General features: G+C 41.8%; 1 protein-coding gene across 4 annotated transcripts in view; it reads left to right on the forward strand.

Moving 5' to 3' along the window:
- Positions 1–4,684: 4,684 nt before the first annotated feature.
- FAM168A (family with sequence similarity 168 member A) overlaps positions 4,685–20,101 on the forward strand; it is a 201,692-nt gene continuing 186,275 nt past the window's right edge. For 3 of the 4 annotated variants that reach the window (XR_003791563.1, XM_029209513.1, XM_029209516.1), the window contains exon 1: positions 4,722–4,956. The gene's annotated coding sequence lies outside the window, so the exon portion shown is untranslated. Of the gene's footprint in view, positions 4,957–20,101 lie in introns of all 4 variants that reach the window. The other variant, XM_029209514.1, reaches the window with a different exon arrangement.

Genomic DNA, 20,101 nt, shown 5'->3' on the forward strand with positions numbered 1-20,101 from the left:
CTGAGTGGGCTCCTAACCTAACTGGGGGGTTAGAAGAGGCTTCCTGATGTCTGAATTAGGTCTTAAAGGATAGGCAGAATGCAATGTTATTCCTTTACTATTGGCTATTAGAATTAAATATTAGGATGGGCATTTGACATTCATCTGCTGAATGTCAGGAGTGCGCTATTAGTTTTCTAGCACTCTTCCAAGCTGGCATAACAGGTTTATATATCAGCCTTCATCACAAATGGCAGAAACATCCATTTGCCCAATGTTGGGTCATTTACAAAACATTTTCACACTCCTGGTCTCATTTGCTGTCACAAAAACTCTTTGAGAATGCTTTGTTTATATCCACATATTCCTCTTGCTTTGTATCTTAGTCAAACTCAAAAATTTTAATTTTCCAACAAGATGAAGTGCAGGGACTTCCCAGGCGGTCCAGGGGTTAAGACTGCACTCCCAATGCAAGGGGCACAGATTTGATCCCTAGCTGGGGAACTAAGATCCCAAATGCCATGTGGCTCAGCCAGAAAACAAACAACAGGATGAAGTGCAAAAGTTTTAAAATTAAATCAGATAATTTTGGAAATTATAATCATTCAAATTGCACTGAGAATTAAACCAGGGCCTGGTTTCTGTTCCTAACATGGCCAATATCTCCTTTTCTGGGTCTTAATTTCCTCTACTATAAAATGGCCATGTGAAGGAAATTTAGGCCGTAGGATTAAATGAGATAATGGATCTTAGACCCCAGCACAGCCCCTGGCTCATTAAAGATTGGTTCTCCTAACATGGTCTCTAACATCCATTTTCCTGCAATTCTGAGGCATTCTTAAAGTAATACTCCAGCCCACGCTTGTGTGCCAAGGCTCCTTCCTAAAGAGGTGCTTTGAGAGAGAGAGCTCAAAGCCGGCTCATTAACATAGCTGGGAAAAACCATTTCACAGTCTGAGTCAATCAGATAGTAACAGGCAAAGGATAATGTTTTGACACTGTCATTTTGTCCCTGAGTTTGTTTTTGTTGGGTTGCAGAAAAAAATTGGACGGGTAGAAATAACACAAAATAAAACTGACAATGGCTAAAACTACACGTGGTAAAAATTTCTTATGGATGGAAAAGCAAACTGAATGATCCCATCTTTGTTGGTAACATTGAACATTGCAAAGTTGACCCCTGGGAAAATTCCACTTGGTAGAAATAATCAACACAAAATAAAACTGCCAATGGCTCAAATTGCTTCCAAGAAAAGGTGGACTTTGTGGAAATAATGACTAGAAATTTCATGACAGCTGAAGCAATAATCAGTAAAAATCGATAAAGATAAAAGATAACAGATGAATCAAATCTTATAAAACTGATAGAGAAAAGGATATATCTTATGAAATTTCAATTTAGAAAAAAGTCTAGGAAAGTCAGAAATTGTTTAAGTGTGCTATATAGAAAATTTATCAAGAAATTAAATTGGCTTAATAGAGCAAATTCCTTAAATACTTTAATAAATTCATTAATAATAATATAATTCTGAGTAAAAAGTTTACATGCCAAGGATTAGATGCAGGGATTTGGAGAGAGAGTTCTCAAATTAGATGAAGGGCTGGATTGTAAGTGGCAATTTACAGTCTTCAAAGCACTTTCATACCCACTGTTTTATTGGACTCTCCTAATAATGTTATGAGGTGACACGCCAGGAATCATCCTTTCATTTTACAGACGTAAACATGAGGTTCAGAAAAAAAAAAAAAAAATAAGGGACTTACTAAAGGTCACCCAGCATGCTCATGGCAAGGTCTAATTTAGGATCTGATTACCAGATTCCTAGTCTGGTAAGCTTCCTCATACCTATTCCCGTAGCTCATATATGCTTTCCTCGCTGGACAGATCCGTCCCTTTTAATTTTGATTGCCCATCTCCCACTGTCTGCCAGTTGGAGAAGTGGAGAAGAGGAGGAATGAAGTGGGTTTAGAAGATGGGATGGTCAGTGCCACACTCAGAGAGGGGAAGGGACTTAGCCCACATTTCATAGGCACATTTCTTATTATTCTCAGAGAAGGGAGCAGAGGATATAGGAATTTTGGTGGGGGAGGGGACCTGGAATTTTAAGGCTGGGAGAATAGGATGAAAAATGAGGTAGTTTGAAAAAGACAGTGCCTGACGTATTTGGGGAAAATGAGTCATAAGGCATAGGAGTGTAATTAGATTTAGGTGGGGTGAGGCTGCTGAAGAGATTGCAGCAGGACTATGGACTAAATTAACCTTTGATTCAGGTAACCTGGGCTTTCTCTGATAGGCCTGTGCTTCTCCAGCGGGCTGGCTAGTGGAGCTCGAATGTTCTGGTGTTTTCTTGCAGAACGGTGAGGAATAATTACACAAAATCTAAAATACTGTAATTGAATACTGGATTTATGTTAAGTCACAGATCATCTGATACTATATTCCATATTCTAGAAGAGCTGGACACAGAAGGAAACAAATTTTTTTTCACGTGCCATGTGGGATTTTAGTTCCCCCACCAGGGATGGAACCCGTGCCTTGTGCAGTGGAAGTGCGGCATCTTAACCACTGGACCTCCAGGGAAGTCCCAGAAGGAAACAATTTTTAAGTGTAAGACTTATTTCTTCAGTCTATAGACAATGCTTTGCTTAAATATTGCTTTGTAGACCCTTTACAATAATTTTATTTCTCCCTCTTCATTCCTCTTTGCCACAGTGATCTCTGGCTCACAGATTAGAAACCATCGCTAGAAGAATTCAGACACAAGGAAAATCAGTATGCCTAAAATATATGTTCTAGGGAAGGTAGGACTTTGGCTTGAGTTTCAAGAATGAGTAGGAGAAAAGGAGGAAATGGGTGTGGAAAGACCAGAAGAAGGAAAAATTTGAGAAGAGACAATGAAAATTGAGAAAATCCTCCCTACTAACTTAATGTTCTTTTGTGAATTGTAAGTGGCCACCATTATTTGTTTTACTTATTTATTTTTATTTATTTATTTATTTGCGGTACGCGGGCCTCTCACCGTCGCAGCCCCTCCCGCTGCGGAGCACAGGCTCCGGACGCGCAGGCTCAGCGGCCATGGCTCACGGGCCCAGCCGCTCCACGGCATGTGGGATCTTCCCGGACCGGGGCACGAACTCGTGTCCCCTGCATCGGCAGGCGGACTCGCAACCACTGCGCCACCAGGGAAGCCCTACTTATTTATTTTTAAAATATTTGGCTGCACTGGGTCTTAGCTGTGGCACGTGGGATCTTTGTTGCTGAGCGCAGGACTTTTAGTTGCAGCATGCAGGATCTTTTAGTTTCGGCATGCGGGCTCTAGTTCCCTGACCAGGGATTGAACCCAGGCCCCCTGCATTGGGAGCTTGGAGTCTTGGCCACTGGACCACCCGGGAAGTCCCCACCATTATTTGTTTTAATTAGTGGAAATGTTGAGCTCCCAGAAAATCCAGACAGACCTCGTTTTGGAGCACCACTGAGGGCAATAGAAAGCCATGAAAAGCTTTTAGGTAGCAAAGACAGGCTGTTGTTGGATTTGAAAATTATATTTTTTGAAAATAGTTTTATAGCTTAAAAAGTTATGTGCTCTTTTTAAACAATTCAGGCAATATGAAAATGAAAATTACTTGAAATCTGACACTCTTTACTCCAAGATAATCACAGATGTTATTTTGGGGAACCTCTTTCCTGAAATCTTTCTATGCTTATAGAACATTGTCTCAAGCTTCATATAAATTAGATCATTCTAAACTTGCTATTCTCTTAACAATTTTTTTCTCTCGATAATAAATTGTGAATAGCTTTTGATGTCAAGAAAAAGATCCATATCATTATTCTAAACAGCTGCTTAGTAATGCATTGTTTGTATATATAATTTAACCAGCTCCTGTTGAAGGACATTTACGTTTACCTCACTGTAATCAACAATCTCAGATAACAACCTTGTCCATTCATCTTTTCCAAATTGTTTGATTATCTTTCTAAGGTAAATTCTTAAAAGTAGCGGAGCTGGGTCAAGAAGTACGCTCTTTTTATATTTGGGTTCAAGCTGCCAAATCGTCTACAGTTTTGCAGGGAGAGCAGAAGGAGGCTGCTGCATTAGCTCTGGTGCGAGACAGTGGCAACGGGTATTGCGAAGAAAGTACAGACTTCCAAGTGATCTAGCCAATGTAGGCCTGTTCTCGGTGGGTTGACATATTTCCTTCCTTTTTTCCTCTCTTTCACTTCTTTTTCTTAACATGGAGGAAGAACTGAGAACTGCATCTCCCAGCATTTCGCAAGGACCACACTCCCTGGGAACTGTAGTACCGGGTCTGAGAAGGGTCCGGAAGGAGGGCGAGAGTCTGTGGGCATGCTGGGAAATGTAGTCCAGCGGGAGGTGGTGGCGGGGCTCCGTGTGGGGAGGTGTGCGCGCGCGTAAAGAAGGCGGAGACGCTGCTAAAAGCGTCCCTTGGGGGATGGGGCCGCTGTGGTGCCTAACTTGCCTCCTATGTGGTCTTTGAGTCTACAAATGCCACCCGCGGATGGTTGGCTTTATTCCAGTGTCCGAGACCTAGGAGGGAATAGTCCCTCCGCATCGGGCGCGCGCCGGGGGGCGCCGGCTGCGCGCGGACCGGAGTGGGGCATGCCGGGAGTTGTGGTCCCGGCGGGCTGAGGCTGTGGGACGTGTCGCGGCGCTGCGCTGGCTCCTCCTTCCCAGCCCTTCTCAGCGGTCCCCCGCCCCTTCCCTCAGCCTCCTCCTCCCTAGCCCGCAGCCCAGCGTCCCCTCCCCCCACCCGTCGGGCTCCTCGGCGGCTACTGCAGAGGATTCAGAGCCGAGTCGCTGAGAAGGAGGAGGCTCCCAGTCCCTGCGCGCCATCCGCCACCTTACTGGACACGGGCGAGGGAGCGAGAGCGTCGCCTCTGTAGCCTTCAGAGAAGACAAGGGCATCGCCGCTTCAGCTGCCGCCGCCGCCGTTTTCGCCTGCTGCAGCTCGCCGGTGAGGAGATCACCCCCCCCACCCTACCCCGGTCCGCTCTCCCTGAGCCTGGGCCGGTGGTACTGGGGAGAATGAGAGTGGGGACTGCGGAGCCCCTTCGCGGGTTGGGGGAAGGGGGTTGAGGTCGCGATGGAACGGCGGGCTGGCTGGGGAGACTTGTCCAGGCGCGGGCTGGGGGTGGGGTGAGGGTGGGACACAAGCAGGTTGGGGGGGAGAGACAAGGGAAGGGGACTTTTAATGGGAACGATCTGGGACAGGAGCGTGGGGTTGTAGGGTTGGGGTGGAATTTGGATGGTTTTGGGCGAAATGGATGTTGAGACTGGAGTGGGATGGCTTTTAATGGGGGAGGGGACTGACTGAGGGTGGTGGATTTGGGGTTGGCCTGGAGCAATTGACAGCTTGGGATCTGGGCCGGGTTGCGGGGTAAGGGGTTGATTGTAATAGAGAGTGCGACTGCAGAGTTGGATAGGACCCTGGGGGGTGACTAATTCAGGAGGGTTGAATTTGGGGTGGACCTAGGGCAGGCTGATAGAGGTGGTAGGAGCCGGGGGTGAGGAGGGTCTTGGCATGGGCTGAGACCTGAGCTTGAAGTGGGCGCTTGCCATCTGGGGGTGGTGGAATTTGTTGAGATTTTATGGAATAGCGTGGGTTAGGAGAGCAGAGGAGGTAGAATTCGGGGTTTTCCTGGGGAGTGCTTATGGAGGTTGGAATAGGAGCTGGTGGGGGGTGGGACTTTGAATGAGGGGAGTGTGAGGGTGAGCTGGCAGGAGGGGGTAAAGTAGAAGTTAGGCCCAAAATGGGCGAACAAGGATTGGAATTGGGTGGGGAGGGGAAGGGGGGGGAGCACAGTGGGATGGGATTTAGAGTGATCTTAGAAGCACTGGTGGCTTCCTGGGTACAGGGTGAAGGCAGAGGGCACAGAAGATGCTTCTGGGCTGGACTTAAAGAATAGTGGCAGGTGGTGAGCAAGGTTGGGGGATGGTATCTTGAAGAAAATGTCCCTTGGCCAAGGTGGCAGAGGGAGTTTTGGAGCAAGAGTGTCTGAGATGAACTGGTAGGACTGGAGAGGTGGTTGCTAATAGTGAGGTAGCAGATGTGGCTAATTAAGGAGTGGGAAACCTGGGGTTGTTGGTATGGAGGGGGCAGGGAGGATGGAGAGGGGCAGTGAGCAGTGCTGGGAAGAGGTGGATTGGATGATTCTGGAGAAGGATTGAGATGGCCTCCAAGAGACACAAGAGGGTTGGGGGTTGGACTTAAATGGACAGCTTTGGAGGCTGTGGTTGGGGAGAGAGAAGGTACATAAAAGACTTTTCTAGAGGACTTCTTAAGCTGTTAGTTTTTGTTTGTTTCACTTGTATTAGTATCATATTTGGAAGTAAACCAACACAAAGGGTAAAGTTGAGAGGGGCTTCAGTTAAGGTAGAATTGAGGAGGGGAAAGTATCTTCTTTTTTTTTTTTGAGGAGGGAAAAGTATCTTCTATTATTCATGTATTATAAAAAGAAAGTTGGGGGAGAAAACCCCACTCCAGTAACTAAAGATGAAGAAGATGAAACTGGAATGTGATAGATGTCTTTCTATTTGACGTCTCTGCCTTCTCCTTTCCTCTCTCCTCCAGGTGCATTTAAAAATTAGTCCTGGAATTTGGTATTAAATAGATTTTATGAGCTTGAGGTGGTTAAGGGAGCATTCCTTGCTTGAGAACTGATGATAAGACTGAAAAATACAAGGCTGAATTTATTTCCCAGTCAGGCAACGTGCATGTATTCAGAAAGAGCTTAGGCCTTTTTTTTTCCCCTCCTCTTAAAATTGATTGCTTGAAGACTCCATTTATTGGTGTCCTGGTTTGCAAGGCAATTAGGCCCATCATTGTATTGCAGGCTAATAATCCAGAGATGAATCTTGGTACCACCGTTTTATGTAAACAGAGAGAAGACAGAAAATATGGAAATGTCATAAATATTCATTGGTGAGATAGTTTGGTATTTTCATTTGATTCTCTTTTGACATTACCTGATAAGATTTAAAATAATTGGACTATATTTCTGTAGATTGAATTTTCTTCTGAAGGAATTCAGGTGGTTAGAATTCTGTCAGATGTGGATAAAAACATAAAGAATCATTTTTATTTTATTTTATTTAGGAGATGTAAGCGTATTCCATTAACTACAAAAACAATACTTCCATCTATTCATCAGAAATTTTATTTAAAGCTTAATGATATGCTCATTCTCATGGCAGAAGAGTGATGCTGGAAAGTAGAGAAGGGTGTTAATGGAGGAAACATCTTTAGGAAAATAGTTTTCTGGACTTAATTGCATTAACTGTGATATGTTAAACCTGAAATGGCTGTTGATTAGAGCTTAGATTGGGGAAAAAATGGGGAGGGATGTAAAGAGGGATGTAAGGCACCAACGGGATCAAAATAATTCTTTTTTTGTTCAAGCTTCAGGGTTCAGCTTGTAAACAAACCATTTTCCTTGGCCTTCACAATTGAACACATGAAAATACCCAATATTAAGAATCTTTTTTTTTTTTTTTTTTCGGTACGCGGGCCTCTCACTGTTGTGGCCTCTCCCGTTACGGAGCACAGGCTCCGGACACGCAAGCCCAGCAGCCATGGCTCACGGGCCCAGCCGCTGCGCGGCATGTGGGATCTTCCCGGACCGGGGCACGAACCCGTGTCCCCCGCATCGGCAGGCGGACTCTCAACCACTGCGCCACCAGGGAAGTCCCAAGAATCTTTTTTTTTTTTTTTTTTTTTATTGTAGCTCCAAAATGGGCAGAATGATTGAAGGTTGGACTTATCCTTGGAATTGAAAGTGTTTTGTTATGAGGAAGCTTTCTGTATTGCAATAAAAATCAGGTTTGAGCAGTTACCCATAATTTGATGAGAGAGTAATCTAACTAATGCAAGCATTTCTCCTCATAACTTTACTCTGGGGTCCAGACGTTGCTTTTGTGGATCTGCAGGCTTGATTTAGAGGTGGGATATTTATGTGAAAGCCCTAGCTTTTGAGAGCTCAAACTGGAAAGTAATCGCTTGGGAGAATTGTCTTGGTGGATTTTCTTTTTCCCCCTCACAGCTGTGTTCACCTGTGCAGTAGAAATGTATATAAAGTGTTTTAGTATCTTCACCTCATTTGATTCTTCCAGTATTCTGGTGAGAAGGGGAGAGCAGTGGAGGTATTGGTAGACAGGTACCTTGGTAGAATGAATAGCTTGTTAATTTAGAGGTTGAGAGTCCTGAGTTCAAATCCCCTTTCTACCACTTGATAACCTAGTGATTTTAGTAAAGTCATTAAAAACCTTTCATACTTAGTGGTAATGGTTGCATAACATTGTGAATGTACTTACTTCCACTAAATTGTACAATTAAATACAGTTAAAATTGTAAAAAAGTGAACAAAAAACAGTTGTCAAGGAGCTTTCAGTGTCATGGGAGAGAGAGATGATTTAAATGTCGTGAGAAAAGTGAGGCAAAACTAACGTAGTGGTCAAGAGTGTGGGTTCTGAAGTTTGTCCACCATTTACTACTACCTATGTGACCTTGGGCACAGTGGTCTCATCTGTAAAATGGGCATAAGAGAACTAATCTCATAGGGTTGTTTTGAGGATTAAACAAAAGAATCCATGGTAAGCATTTAATACAATGTGTTACATTGTACACATTAAAAATATTAGATGTTATTATTATTAGATAGAAGAGACTAGAATGTGAATAGCCTTGTGTGTCCTACCGTTGAGTTCTTAGTATTATGATCTATTATTTAGTAAGGAGGTATTACTTTGTATTATTATCTCACAGTTTATCTGCATATTAGTATGTTGGTACTATAGTCTAGGAACTTAAAAAAATATATATTTATTATTTGGTTCCGCCGGGTCTTAGTTGCAGCTCGCAACTAAGCCCATGAGCCTTTATTGAGGCATGCGAACTCTTAGTTGCGGCATGCATGTGGGATCTAGTTCCCTGACCAGGGATCAACCCAGGCCCCCTGCGTTGGGAATGCAGAGTCTTAACCACTCTGCCACCAGAGAAGTCCCTAGTCTAGGAACTTTAAACAGTAAAGTAGTAAACATATATTAGTTGTTAGTTTCCTCATCTATAAAATAAGAAGAAAAACTGCTGAGAGGTAAAATGACTTGCTTAAGATAACACAGTGAGTGGAAGAGTTTGGGTTACAGCCCTGAAATTCTGATTCTTCAACTCTGTTTATATCTTCTTTTTAAATTGTGAGATAAACCATATGTATAAAAGTGCATATAATATAAATCTTTAATTTAAAGAATGATAACAAATTGAAGGCCTATGTTTTTGCTACCCAGTTTAACAAAAAGGAGATTTTTAGTACCTTTAAAGCTTCTTGTGATTCCCTGCCTGATTGAATCTCTGTCCTTCTCCCTCAGAAGTAACCACTTTCCTGAATTTTGTGTGAATCATTCCCTTGCTTTTAAAAATAGTTTTACCAAACAAGTATGTATCCTAAACAATATATTTTGTACCTTTATAACTTTATATAAATAGAATCATAGTGTTAAGTATTTTTCTGTGACTTGCTTTTTTCTTATTTATTATCCTTATTTTTTAATTTTAAAAGAGCTTTATTTCTTCCACCATTAATTAAAATAACATGCTCATAGCAGAAATTGGAAATTACAGAAAAAGTAAAAGAAGCAATATTATTGTCTATAGTCCCATTACTCAGCAACACTTATTTGTATGTATATTATATATACACATATAAAAATATATTCTTTAGTATATGTCTGTAAATATGCGTGTACATACATATATGGGTAGTCTAGATGGCAAGAGGAAGCCAGTTTGCATTTATGGTTGATCAGATTATCCAGATGTGGATCAATCATACTTGGAAATAGGAATGGGAGAGGGTAGTAGCAGCCTTTGTGAGCTGTGAAAGAACAGCATCTTAAGAGTTTTTTCTTATTGGCGGATTTTTTATTTACTAGATACTGATTCTTTTAATACCAGCTTAGAGCTTCATGTCATGTTTTGGCAAGTCACGTAACTCTTCTGATCAGAATTTCTGTGCATGTTTCTTTTTGCAGAAAGGCAGCCTGGTACATTGGTCCTCACCTGATTGTACAGGAGGGTCTGTCCTCTGATGTACAGAGTGGACCATGAATAGGAAGTCATTAGTTATGCATATCAGAAGCTTAGCAACCTAAACCCCAAGAATTTTTTGCCTAAGAGATGTGAAATCCAAATGCATTAATAATCTGTTAGAGTTTCAGTTTACTCTCCTGTAAAGTGGGGCTCAAATGAGGTAATAAATGTGAAAATACTCTTTAAACTGTAAAGCACTATATAAATGTTAGTTGGGGTGTTTTTTTGTTTTTCCTCTCTAGTTTACAAAAATGAAGTCAGGGCACCCCACACAGAGGTGAAAAGCTTGTTATATTTGGTTTATTGCCTTTCCAAAGGGTTCTTCTCCCAGTGGAGGAGGAATACGTGAAGATCAGTTCACAGTTTCTCCCTTAAATCTTGAAGATTGTTGGATATGGTGGGACAGAGAGGGTGCTAGAGGACTTTCTCCTAGTGAATTTATGGGACCTGGTTCTACATTAACTGTGCTGGCTTGCTCAAAATGAAACAATTGATGCTTTTTGAAGTGGAGAATGCAGTATACAACGTTTGCTCTTCACTATCCTGACAAATACAGTCATTTCCCTCTTAGTTTTCTACCTGTAACTTATTACAAGGTAGAGTAGTACAGTGAGATGGATTATTTATGCATATGTAAAAGAGAGATAATACTCAGTTATTGGGTTGTTAATGGATTATATGAGATAAGAAGGACAAAGAACCCGGAACACTGAATGGCACATACGTAGTTGATGCTTAATATGGTAAATACTACTGTTGTTATTTTTATTTTACTTATGAGTTGTTTACAGCTAACTTTTCCTCCAGGCTCTTCTTTTATTATTCAGTGTTTTCCTGCTGCTATATCTCCCCTTACTCATTTTACATTTGGAATATAAATTTATTTTAAAATTATCATAAGTAAAGCAAAACAAAGAATGTAAATCCTCAATGCATTCCAAGACCAAGGAGCTAGTAGTCGGTGTGTGACAGATTTTAAGACATCTGTTCAACAAGTATCTATTGAGTGGTTATTAGATGACAGTCAGGGAGTGCTGGGAGTACGGGATACAAAAATTAAAATTCCCTACTCTTAAGGAGCTTATAGTTAATCTAGTGTGGAGACAGACATGTCACACATAACTGTAGCATAATGGAATAATTGCTATGGTGGGGACCTGGGCAAGGGCCATGGGGAGGATGGAGGTTGACATGGCCTGACCTGCCTGAGAGAGCAAGGAAGAGAGAGATGCTTGGGGGAGTCAATGCTTGAGCTGAGACCTGAAGGATATGTGGATGTACTGGGGAAGTACTGTACTGGTGGCGCAGTGGTTAAGAATCCACCTGCCAATGCAGGGGACACGGGTTCGAGTCCTGGTCTGGGAAGATCCCACATGTTGCGGAGCAGCTAAGCCTGTGCGCCACAGCTACTGAGCCTGCGCTCTAGAGCCCGCGAGCCACAACTACTGAGCCGTGTGCCACAACTACTGAAGCCCGTACGCCTAGAGCCCGTGCTCTGCAACAAAGAGAAGCCACTGCGATGAGAAGCCCGTGCACCACAACAAAGAGTAGTCCCCTGTTCGCCGCAACTAGAGAAAGCCCACGCATAGCAACAAAGACCCAAAGCAGCCAAAAATAAATAAAATAAATGAATTAAAAAGAAAAAAATAAGGGGAGAGATTCTCCCCTCCCTTTTAAAAAAAGACATGCTGTACTATTATGCCCTTATTCTTTCCATATGTTGTGGCTTCCACCTGGAAAGCCCTCCCCCTACTGAGTTCCTTAATCTTTACTTTGTCCATTAGATGAGCTGTACTAATGAATGTATTTCATGGTTGTTCTTTCCAGCCTGTTGTTTAGCAGGAAGAGATTTTTGAAGCTTTTGAAACTACCTGATATTTAAGAAGAGATCTTTATTGTTTCTGCTTTCTCAGTAAATGTTGATATTCCTTAGTGTTGGCTCTTTGACTCACTGGACTTTTTAAGTTTCTTTCTTTGAGTAGTGTTGCCCACTCTATTGGCTTTAACTGCTGCTGTATGGTGATGACTCTCAAAATCCCTATCTCCAGCTCAGACCTCTTTCCTGAGCTCTAGACTTGTATATCTCACTGTCTACTGGCAACCTGCATACATCCATTTTGATGGTCCTTAAATTCAGTAGGTCCAGAACAACTCATTTTCCCCATCTCCTTCTTCTGGCCTCTCCCCTTTTGTATCTCCCTCAAAAGCTAAAGTCATCTCTTCCTGTAGTTTTGTCCTAACTTAAAGGCACTGCTGTTCATCCAGTCATTCAAGATATGAATCTGTGCTATTAGTCTTTTCTTCTCCCTTATCTCTATAGCCAAAAATAAATCCTTCTAAATATTTCTGAAACTCATCTCCCCTTTCCTACGGTTATCCCCTTAGTTCAGGCCCTAATCTTACCTGGACAAGGGCAGTAGCCTCCTAACTAGTTTGTATATCACCCATGTAGTAAACCTGTCTTCCACCCAGCAGCCGGAACATCTACCCAGTGGTGTATATGTCCACATCACTCCCTTGCTTAAATCCCTTCATTGGCTCTACAGTCTTAAGCTCCTTAGCATGACATATTAGGCCTTCTATGACCTGTTGTTATGTACTCCTTCTGCCTGATCGCCCACCACTGGTAATACTGAGTAGCATGTAGTTTCTACAGATATTTTACAGTTTCACACCTTTGCTCATGCTGTTTCTCCTTTTATTCATCCCTCTGGGTTGAGTGCATCTCCCCTAAGGAACCTTACAGAATCCTTAAGGTTGTCGTAAGTGCCCCCATTTTGTTCACAGGGAGTATCCAGTGTGTGCCTCTGTCATAATATTGATATTGCCCTGTTTTAGGAAAATTGACTGTTTCTGTCTGCTCCTTCACTTAACTGTAAGTTTCTTGGGGGCAGGGGCTGTGTTCTAGTCATCTTATACAGTCCTAGGTCCTGGAGGGTGCCTTGCAGGTAGTGAATGATTAATTTTTGAAGTGAATATAGTAAGGAGAGATGACAAAGTATGTCATGTTCTAACGAGCAGTAAGGTGATAGGTGTTTTTCCAGATGTAGGTTTTCATTTAGAATGGAATTTAGAATTTAATTGGATTGATAAAGGCTTTGATGATGATGGTGTATAGCACAAGGTTCAAAAGTAGAAGACAGCAAGATGGTGTGCTCAGGGGTTGGCAAATGCTTTCTGTAAAAAAAATTTTAGGCTTTGTGGGTCACATACAGTGTCTATTATTTTTTTCTCCTTCTCTTTCCCCTCCCCATCTTCTCTCTTCTTCCCCCCTCCTATGTTTCATTCTTAGCTCACAAGCCATACAGAAACAGGCCATGGGTGTGCCATAGCTTGACAATCCCTGGTACGTTATCAGAAATCAGACTTAAAGTTGTAGACTCCCCACCCCCAACCCCGCCACCGCGAGGCTTGCGGGGTTCCCCGAACCGAGCCCCCTGCAGTGGAAGCACGGCATCTTAACCACTGAACTGCCAGGGAAGTCCCTTAAAGTTGTAGCCTAGTGAAGAGCAAAGAGACTAAAGCAAGTTCATTTTTCTTGTTTTATTTATTATAAAATTAATTCCTTAGGAAATTATGCATATCTTTAGTACTGAAAATAATTGTACAGAATCTTTTTTGTCAAACTACTGTTTATCTAAACGTTTATTTTGTTAAATAGGCCATCGATTTTTAAAAATATATATTTATTTATTTATTTATTTGCTTGTGCTGGGTCTTAGTTGCAGCAGGCAGGCTCCTCAGTTGCGGCTCGTTGAGTCCTCTGTTGTGGCATGCGTGTGGGATCTAGTTCCTTGACTAGGGATCGAACTCGGGCCCCCTGCATTGGGAGCGTGGAGTCTTAACCACTGCACCACCAGGGAAGTCCCTAGGCCATCGATTTCTGTATAAAGATGCTATGAAAACACCTTGGTTTATAAAGCTCCAATACAGCTCCCCCACCTTCTTCCTTTTAGGCAGGTGTCTAGGTACTTTCAGAATATGCCTATTTTTATGGTATTATAGATTGTGCTTTCTCTTAGATACAGACATTTTGAAGGAACCCTGGGCTGATATATTTTTCACAGTAAACTTCAATCCCTGGCTGACTAGAGATTATAATCTCGATTTGGCTTCTGATCATGTCCTTCAGGCTTGATAGTTTCTGCTGATGCTCATATTTTCTAGCTTCTGTTTTATAGCCTTATATACATATCCTAGTTTTCTTTTCTTTTTTTTTTTTTTAAGTATTGTGTTTTTGTTTTAGTTTTTTTTGGCTGCACCACGAGGTTTGTGGGATCTCAGCTCCCTGACCAGGGATTGAACCCAGACCATGGGAGTGAAAGCCCGGAATCCTAACCACTAGGCCACCAGGGAACTCCCTATCTTAGTTTTCTAATGTGTTGTCCTCTCTCTTTTATTTTGAGTTGGTAGCAGAAATCCCTGTCTGTAAATATAGTTACACTATTTATACTTCTGCAAATATAATCATACTATTTTATTTGATCTACAGTGTATAGGTTGGTCATGTAGCATTATTTTCATTTTAAGGATGAAGAAATCAAGAGTCAAGAGGGTAATTTATTTTTGGCCTTAGGAGTAGTAGGAGATGAAGGTGGAAAGACAGAAAGGACTTAATATTTGAATATCTGTGGTAGGCAATATGCTGGGTGCTTTCTCTCCCTTATATAATTTAATCCTCACATTTACCCTGTTTAGGGTATTGTGCCCATTTTACAGAAGAGGAAGCTGAAGCAACTGAGACCTATAGGGATTAAGTAGCTTGCTTGCATTTGGTTACATAGTAAAAGAAGAGAAGCTTGTATTAAAAACCTGATCTGCCTTGCTCCAAAGTCCTTGTTCTTTTTACTGTGTTGTATATAAAAGTTCCCTGGTTTTAAATTCTTAGATCAGTATTTTTCAACCTACTTAGGTGAGTAGTAGCTTGGCTACACATTAGAATCACCTGAAAATCTGTCTTAAAAAAAAAAAATGCCCTACTTCTACCCTGACCAGTGTTAACAAAATTTCTTCACGTGAGCCTAAAGCAGGTGTGTGTATGGGTGTATTTTTTTTTTAGAAAATATAGATTAAAAAGAAATTGTATTGAGGTATATATACAAGAAAAAGTGCACAAAAAGTGTAACCAGCACTCAGATCAAGAAAGGGAACGTTGGGAATTCCCTGGCAGTCCAGTGGTTGGGACTCGATGCTTTCACTGCTGTGGCCCGGATTCAGTCCCTGGTTGGGTCACGAATATGCTGACTTCCAATACCATAGATTATTTTTGCCTACTTATGAACTTTTATAAGGTATGACTGGCTTTTGCACTCAGCTTTGTTTGTGAGGTTCATTTATGTTCTTGTATGTAGCAATAGTTTATCCTTCTCATTGCTATATAGCAATAGTTCTCAAAAATTTTGGCGTCTTCACTCTTCCTATTAAAGACCCCAAAGAGCTTTTGTTTGTGGGTTGTGTGTACCAGTATTTACTGTGTTAAAAATTAAAACTGTGCATTTAAAAATAAACTTATTAAATGTTAGCATATTTTAATGAAAATAACTATATTCCACAAAATAGAAGAATAATATTTAAAATTTTTCCAAATCTCTTCATTGTCTGACTGGATACATATCTGCTTCTACATTCAGTCTGCTGCAACTGGTTGTTTTGTTGGTGGTATATTAAAAAAATCCAGTCCCACATATATGTGGCTAGAAAAGGGAGGAATTTTTTTTTTAAATAAATAAATCTATTTATTTATTTATTTATTTATTTATGGCTGTGTTGGGTCTTTGTTGCTGTGCACAGGCTTTCTCTAGTTGCGGCGAGCAGAGGTTACTCTTCGTTGCTCTTCTCATTGCGGTGGCTTCTCTGCTGCAGAGCACCGGCTCTAGGCGCGCAGGCTTTAGTATTTGTGGCACGAGGGCTCTAGAGCGCAGGCTCAGTAGTTGTGGCACACGAGCTTAGTTGCTCCGCAGCATGTGGGATCTTCCCGGATCAGGGCTCGAACCCGTGTCCCTTACATTGGCAGGCGGATTCTTAACCACTGTGCCACCAGGGAAGCCCTGACAGGCGGATTCTTAACCACTTCGCCACCAGGAAAGTCCCAGGAGGAATGTTTTAATTGACTTCTTTTTTTTTGGCTGCACCGAGAGGCTTGTGGGATCCTAGTTCCCCTACCAGGGATTGAACCCAGGTCCCCGGCAGTGGAAGCGCAGAGTCCTAACCACTGGGCTGCCAGGGAATTCCCTTGATGGACTTTTTAGATAACTGTGGATATTCTTTTTTTATATACTACACCAGAACTTGTCAGTTGGTAGTTTCTTTAGAGGTCCATTATTTTGTGGAATCTGAAACCATATCAGTGAGCCTTTCATACTCTGTTACACTAAAGTCCATTGGTCTGTTTTGTACTTTGAATGGATTTCCTACTCATGCATAATTTTGTGTCATCATGCTTTGGTCATTTTGAAAACACTGGTTCATTGAGTTACGCAGATCTTCTAAAATGTTGACATATTTTATTATACAGTATCAAAAAATCACATTTGTTAATATCTCTACCCATTTCATCAGACAAGTCTTCTCTAGTTTTTGCTTGAAAGCCCAAATTCTATCACTGGCAACAAATACTGACAGTTGTTTTCCTTGAAGTGACAGTCTCACATTGTTCATTTTTGAAAGAATGTCTGCCAAACATCCAAGTCTGAATAATCAGTTTGTCTGGCAGTTGTTCTTTCAAGTAAAAATGGTGTTTCATGAAAAAAAGCAGGTAGTTCAGCTTGCAACTTAATTGCACAAGTGCCTAAGTGCTTTTCTTTGAGATAACTCTTGTACTTTGCTATGCAGAAAGATGTGTAGTTAAGGACTGAGACTTTTGTGGCTTCAGCAAGACCTCAGAATAGTTCTTTTTTTTTTTTTTGGCATGGCTATGTAGAATGCAATGACACTATTACAGTTTGATGTCACTGCCTTAATTCAGTACAGTATGATATAGTTTTATTTATTAGTATAATTATGTTTCCAGGCTTTACTGATTGTTTATTGAAGGAATAGGTGGATTTGTTAAACTTTTACTAAAAGTACTGCTTTGAAAGCTAGCATGAATGCAGTTGGTCTTTCACTTAGTAGAACTTTAGAGTTGAGCAGTTTTACAGCTTTGTCAGGATGTTAGAAAATCATTGGGCTTGGGACTTCCCTGGCGGTCCAGTGGTTAAGACTTCGCCTTCCAGTGCAGGGCTTGCGGTTTCGATCCCTGGTTGGGGAACTAAGATCCCACATGCCTTGTGGCCAAAAAACCAAAACATAAAACAGAAGCAGTGTTGTAACAAATTCAATGAAGACTTTAAAAATGGTCCACATCAAAAAAAAAAAAAAAGATAAAGAAAATCATTGGGTTTGATGCTTATTCTTTACCACTTGTGCACGTGTGCACGCGCGCGCGCGTGTGTGTGTGTTTTAATATTTATTTATTTATTTTGGCTGTGCCGGGTCTTAGTTGCAGCATGCGGGATCCTTTGTTGTGGTGTGAGGGATCTTTAGTTGGCGGCATGCATGCAGGATCTAGTGCCCCTACCAGGGATCGAATCCGGGCCCCCTGCCTTGGGAGCGTGGAGTCTTACCCACTGGACCACCAGGGAAGTCCCACCACTTGTGTGGAAAGAAAGGCATGAAGTAGTCTTTAGAGAACTGTGCATAGCTATGTATAAAAGTGATTCTGTGTCTTCCTACCCTTAACCTGGAGCATTTGCCACAGAAAAAGAAAAAGATGCAGATGAAGCCACAGCCAAGTGATCTTGTTGTGTAATGACTTTGGTTTTTCACTATGATTGGGCAGAGGGGGATGGAGGAGGTTGGGTAAATAAGTCATAATAATGAGCATTGTTTTACCTTTCAGCCAACACCCCTATACAGCCTGGATCCTTAGTTCTGGGGGGGGAGAATTAACATTCATTGTGTGCCTGCATTGTGCTAGGCCCTTTATGTGTGGTAACTTATTTAAACTCACAATTAAACTGTAGGGTGGCCATAATTATTTTATTTTACACATGAGAAAGCTTAGGCTCAGAGATGTAGCGCCTACTCAGGCCCACCAGCCAGTAAGTGACTAGGGTGGGATTTATTCTCAGACTTTGCTACCTCCATAGCCTATGAATGGTCTTTCCTATATTCTGTGCTATCTTCCAAGGACAGTGTGTCACTGATTATTTCTGTATCCTTGATACCTGGAACCTAGTAGGGTTTAGTATTTTTTTTTTTTTTTTTTTGCGGTATGCGGGCCTCTCACTGGTGTGGCCTCTCCCGTTGCGGAGCACAGGCTCCGGACGCGCAGGCTCAGCGGCCATGGCTCACGGGCCCAGCTGCTCCACAGCATGTGGGATCTTCCCGGACCGGGGTACGAACCCGTGTCCCCTGCATCGGCAGGCGGACTCTCAACCACTGCGCCACCAGGGAAGCCTGCTTTAGTACATTTTTGTTGAATAATTGAGTTGGTGCTAAATGAGTGAACCAGTTTTTACAGAGTAGGATATAACCTAACACCCCTGGGCTACTGTGTAGATTGGTGCATGGTAGGGTCTGGTCACCATTTGTTGTTGTGGGGAAAGGGTCAATCTTCTTAATGATAGACTCTTTGAAACTATTTAAATAATTTGGATATTTAGGAATTGAAGAGATCTAATAGGATGAATTTTCCTTAGATTGTCAATAATCTCTTCAGAAATAGGTAATATATCTATGCTGCCCTTGTTTTCCCCCATACTAGCTGTGAGACCTTGGGCAAGTTACTTTACTTTACTGTACCTCATTTTTTTAATCTTTAAAAAGGGAAGGACAGCAATAATAGTACATAATTCCTAGGTAGTTGTGAGGATTGAATGAGACAATTCATATAAAGAACTTAGCACAGTGCTTGGCATATATTACTGTCAATGAATGGGAACTGTTATTCATATTATCCTTCTAGAATGAAGCCTGGATTTAATGTGACTTTTAGCATGTGAAGAAGGAACAGTATTTTGGCTTTTAAAGCATTTTTATTAGAGAAATAAAGCACTGAATTTATTGGGGTTTTTTTTTTTTTGAATTTGTTTTCTGAGTGTAGTTTACTTGGTCTTCCTGGCAGGGAAGGTCTATAATTTTGGCTGTTTGCCTGGGTTTGTTGGTGAACCAATGCAGGTATAGTATGGCTTTTGGCTCTCCATCAACTTTTTAAACTTTTTAGTCTAGTTGAAACAGTTTGAATTGTTCTGGAGAGTTCACTGATGTTAATAGTTCTTTCTAGATGAAAAATGTCTGTGAATGTGAGAAATGCCCCTTTCTAAATTTTTTTTCTAACTATACCACTCATTACTGAGGGGATCAAATATTTCTCCATAGTACTCTGCCCCAGAACCAAAGGAGGAGGGTGTTTTTTGAATTTTTCTGCATTTATTTTTGTTGGTGGTAATTTTATCCATACTTTTGAGGTTTATGGCTTTGACAGAACTTTTTTTTTTTTTTGAAGTATAGTTGACAGTACATTTTGATCAGGCTGTGGAGTTATGGAGGAGAAAACCAACTATCCATTCTAAATGAACATATCTGAAAGCCTGCCTGCCCTTCAGTCAAGTGTCAGTGTAGGCACACTGTCTCCTAGATGGGGTTCCCTAGTATGTTTTTTTTTTCTTTTTTCGGTACGTGGGCCTCTCACTGTTGTGGCCTCTCCCGTTGCTGAGCACAGGCTCCAGACGCGCAGGCTCAGCGGCCATGGCTCATGGGCCCAGCCGCTCCGCGGCATGTGGAATCCCCCCGGACCGGGGCACGAACCCGTGTCCCCTGCATCGGCAGGTGGGCTCTCAACCACTGCGCCACCAGGGAAGCCCCCCAGTATGGTTTTTAGTAAGAGAGTTAGCTCAGTGTTCTCTCCCTAACTCTCTCCAGTGTCATTCATTGTTTGCCTCTCCTCCCAGCTTACATGTTTTACCTTTAGTACTAATGATGTGTATATTGTTTGGTGTTTGCAGTTCTCCAGACTTGCCAAGCTTCTTGCTTT

This window comes from Monodon monoceros, unplaced genomic scaffold, assembly GCF_005190385.1.
Source record: "Monodon monoceros isolate NGI ecotype Baffin Bay Population unplaced genomic scaffold, NGI_Narwhal_1 Super_Scaffold_7, whole genome shotgun sequence".
NCBI classification, from domain to species: Eukaryota; Metazoa; Chordata; class Mammalia; order Artiodactyla; family Monodontidae; genus Monodon; species Monodon monoceros.